At 33.9% G+C, this 5,000-nt stretch overlaps 1 long non-coding RNA gene across 2 annotated transcripts in view; it reads right to left on the reverse strand.

Moving 5' to 3' along the window:
- LOC137622254 (uncharacterized) overlaps positions 1-5,000 on the reverse strand; it is an 848,023-nt gene that overhangs the window by 439,967 nt on the left and 403,056 nt on the right. The gene's annotated exons all lie outside the window — the stretch shown is intronic.

Consider the following 5,000-nt stretch of genomic DNA (forward strand, 5'->3'; position numbering starts at 1 on the left):
AGAGAGAGAGAGAGAGAGAGAGAGAGAGAGAGAGAGAGAGAGAGAGAGAGAGAGAGAGAGAGAGAGAGAGATCCTAATAACTGCTTAGCACTAGCACAACCAAAATCATTCTTTCAAGAAAAGAGAGAAAATCCTAGCAAAAGCTTACCACTAACCAAACCAAAATTATTCAAGAAAAAGAGAGAGAGAGAGAGAGAGAGAGAGAGAGAGAGAGAGAGAGAGAGAGAGAGAGAGAGAGAGAGAGAGAGAGAGAAGCTTAGCACTAACCAAATCATTCTTTCATCTGGCACCAATTATGCAAAGACTCCTGTATCAACCCAGTCCTCCTCCCCCACCCCTACACCCCTTCTTAAAGGGGTGGCAGCGATAACACCTTCAGCTACTGTATCGGGTCGCTATGTGGTGTCTTCGGGTCATTAGCTGTACAGGTAGCGGCGGAGCGAGGTCATAAACTTGAGCTACCGTTCTCACTTCGCCCCCTGCCTAAGATAACAACTCCGAGTTAATGAGTGACAAGAGGAACTAGCACAAGGTGCAATTGGCTACTGGATCAGCCAAATGGCCACTAACCACCGCATCTGTCCCAAGGAAAAAAAGGGGACCCAGATAAGTTTTTGCTGTTTCTTTTCTAAAAACCCTATTCGATTTCTATTCCTTTTCTTAAACATGACAATAAAAATTCTAAGTGCTTTTTTGAGATAGGTTATCCATATATGAGAGAGAGAGAGAGAGAGAGAGAGAGAGAGAGAGAGAGAGAGAGAGAGAGAGAGAGAGAGAGGGGGGGGGGCTATTTCTCTCCGATCTTTAGGGATTTTAAGTTTAAAACATTACCCTCATCAACCTCAATTATAGGATTATTAAGTGACCTTATATAGCTGTGACTCATACTGACAAACACTGACCCATTCCTTCTATCAAGAAGACAATTACCGTATCAATGAATTGGCCGTGCTGTTATCTGCTTTAATGACTAATTAATGTCAAGCTGTCAAACAAAAAGTTGGAGAAGCACTTGCAGAATACAAACGATACCAGATTACCAAGGCGACCTCTTGGGCTAAAAAGGTGGATAAAACTTCAGAGAAAATCTCACATAAATTGCTACCAATTTTGCTACATAAATAGATAAAGAAATTAATAAACAGACGAATAAATCCATAAAGATAATTCTTAAACATAAATTATGGACATCTTCCTAATTATGAGACAAAGTTTCGTTAAAAAAAAAAAAAAGATTTGATAACAACAAAATGGGTTAGTCTTTACCATAAGAGATAGCTCCTACGTTGATAAAGAAACAAGTTTAACTTCAAGGCAAAAGAGCATGGCAACAGTGTTTAACCCAAATACAGCTCGTTTGGTTAATCAACAAATCATTTGTAAACAAAATGTATAAATGAGTAACACTTGTCTTCAGCAATTTTACCGAAAGGAAACAACTCGGTGCGTATGATGTTCTGTAAGATCTAATTCATTGTAGTAAGACAACTTTATCAATGAATATTAGTCTATATTTCTTCAAATTAAATCTAGCCCAGTCTTTAACTTAGCTTAAAAATAGGGGTTTTAAATATAAACTTCCTGAATCGTCAAAGGCGTTTTCGTGTAGTTTTCTGGGAATATCTTTCAGTCTTTTAAGAAATTTAATGCACCATGTTTTTTGTATCAAATAATTTTCTGGAACCATTGTTTTCTGTCTTTTACAATTGACTAGTAACGTGATTGATGGTCCATAAAATGAAATAGTACAGTATGCATACTATTGTAGCAGATATTAGTTCCCGAATTTGGATATGAAACGGCTACTACTTTTAAACTTTATGATAAAAAGAATTAGTGAGCGCTTGATAGTTTATTAGTTAACCTAACGCAAGCAATGTTCTATCTCTGATTTGCTTTTAACAGATAACACCAAACATGTTTCTGAATATTTGACGATGTTCTATGCTACTTTACACCAGTTTGTTTGTATGTTTGTATGTATGTTTGTATGTATGTTTGTATGTATGTTTGTATGTATGTTTGTATGTATGCAGTATTCAATTTTCTTCTTTGCCATCACGGTCTTTATATGTACGCAATATCATTACGGGAATCTTGCAGCAAAAGCTAACGACAAACGATAAAAACTTTGGACAAGGAACGAAAACTCCTCTCACATACATTGTTATAGGAATATTAGTAACTTTAAGCTATCAGCATGATGATTAAGTTTCTACAAAAAAATCTCTTATACGGTAAGATAGGATCAAGTCAGATACAGAAGGGAAGAATAGTATAAAACGGATGTAAAGAACAAAAAATAAAGGTGAACAGCACCCAAATAAATATAAAAAACTATTCACATAATCGTTGACAAATAAATAAGAATGAGCATATTCAAATAAAAAAGGGTCCTTTACACAAGAGTATCAGCATAAAAAAACAAGAAAACACTTAAGCTCAAACAACGATGCAAAAGACTATAAATATAAAAACTGTAAATTTGTATACATATTAGTACACCCACGCCAGATAAAACTTATGATGGAAAATTGGGTATTAAATCTCATCATTTCGCTTCTTGGTTAACAGTTAAGCCCAGAGGGCTTGACAATAACCATACCAAACATAAATAATTTAAATTGCAGGTCTTCAGACTTCAAAATTCCCATGAAATGAGGAAAACCTTTGAAATTATTTCTTCCAACAACGACAATCTCAATATAATCTAAACGTCTAGAATTTCCTTGAATCCGTACATTCATCTTGAAAACTATTAAAATGTAAAAAAAATCTCAATGTAAACAAAATTTAATTGATATGCTATAAGAGTAACTCATCTTCAAAACTATGAAAATGTAACAAAAATCTCAATTTAAACAAAATCTGATTGATATTGTATAAGAGTTGTGAAACGCTTTTAATTATAAATGTTCCGTATCTTCCAATATAAATAAGCTGGTCATTGTGAAAGCTTATTTTCTGGAAAGCAAAAGCATAAATAGAAACTTAGACATTTTTCTGTTATGTCTTGGACATTACAAACGAAGGATCAAGCATGGCCAATAATTACACACAACAAATAATAAAGTATACAAAAATCGAACATTCTTACAACTTCAATAAGAAAGAAACCTTGTTATTAAATACAAGAAGCTAAAAATCTCTATCCATGTAAGACCACTTATCGACCCAGCTTAAAATCCGTTTTAATGACAAACAACTTAGGCCTTACTGGAAAGTGGTTCTTGAAGAAATTCATGGAATATTGGGTCATGATGAACGAACGCCTCTTGATACTTGACGGAACTGAAACTAGACTAGCAGCCTGTCCCGCCCCTACATTAAGAGCCGCCCACAGATGACTTTAAATTATAACCCTAAATGTACTTGGGGAGCGCACCAAGACAATAGGCCATCTGCTAATCACAAAAAAGTACTTATATATAAACGAGATCTTTGGAACGGTCGTGTGGGTAATTCGGTAAAACTAAAATATCTTCGTAAATACTTGGTAATTCCTCATAACAGCTTTGTGTAATTAGAGGACCTAATTTCTTTATTCACATTTTTTTCCACAATAACCAAGCTATTTGACAGGCCTGCTATTAAGAAGCTATTCCCATTATACAGATAACAACAACTTTGTTAAACTTTCTTAAATATATACCTAAATAAGGAGCATCAATTTTCATTGTGATATATATATATATATATATATATATATATATATATATATATATATATATATATATATATAGATATATATATATATATATATATATATATATATATATATTTATATATGATTAATTTGTTAGTAATACACGTATCTTTCATACTTCTATAAATCGGGGTAGTGGGTAAGTTTGCTGTCTAGTTTTGCATCGATTCTAAAGCATAGGTTTGAATCCTTGATTGCTTTTTTATTCTTAGGGTATAGTAAATTTTATATGTATATATATATATATATATATATATATATATATATATATATATATATATATATATATATATATTATCAGAATGATTGACGACGGAAAGAAGTGGTGGTTTAGTCAAGGAAGGTTCATGTTATGAAACTGTTAAACTTATTGGTGAATATATTGAGAGCAATGTGTAAAAAGTCAAGTGACTAGTGTGATGTAAACGAAAAAGAAGAAATTTTCCACCATAAAGAGTGCAAGGGTTCAAGATTGCAGATGATAAGCTTTTGATTGGTCATAGTGAAAAGATTACCGAGAGATTCGAAAGCGAATGACAGTACAAATTTGAAAGTAGGTGTAAGCCAAGTTAAGGTTGTGGTTGTAAATAGAAATCAGTTAGACTAACAACTGTCAATATGGATGGCGGACAAAAGGAGGTATTGGATTCATACAGAAGCAAAAAATGGGTGAATACAGGAATATATCGATCAAGGAAGATAGCTAGAAGTTTGCTAAAAGTTTATGAGAGGACTTACAGAGATGTCAATGTCATCATCATCATCATCTCCTCCTACGTCTATTAACGCAAAGGGCCTCGGTTAGATTTCACCAGTCGTCTCTATCTTGAGCTTTTAATTCAACACTTCTCCATTCATCATCTCCTACTTCGCGCTTCACAGTTCTCAGCCATGAAGGTCTGGGTCTTGCAACTCTTCTAATGCCTTGTGTATCCCAGCTGAACGTTTGGTGAACTAATCTCCCTCGGCGAGTGCAAAGAGCATGCCCAAAACCATCTCCATCTACTCCTCATCACGATCTCATCCACATATGGTACTCGAGTAATCTCTCTTATAGTTTCATTTCTAATCCTGTCATTGTACAAATGGTTTAATCAATGCTCAATTAATGGGAGCGAATTGTGAAGGATTAATACTACAGAGAGAGAGGGGCAAAAAGGTTACAAATGTTGAGATAAATTATAAACTTACTGTGTGATGTAAGAAGAATATAAAGAAAGAAATACGAAGGTATAAGGGAGTGATAAAAACATTAGCATTAATAAAACCAAGGAACAAAATTTTTAGATGGTGT

This window comes from Palaemon carinicauda, chromosome 2 (assembly GCF_036898095.1).
Source record: "Palaemon carinicauda isolate YSFRI2023 chromosome 2, ASM3689809v2, whole genome shotgun sequence".
Lineage (NCBI taxonomy): Eukaryota > Metazoa > Arthropoda > Malacostraca > Decapoda > Palaemonidae > Palaemon > Palaemon carinicauda.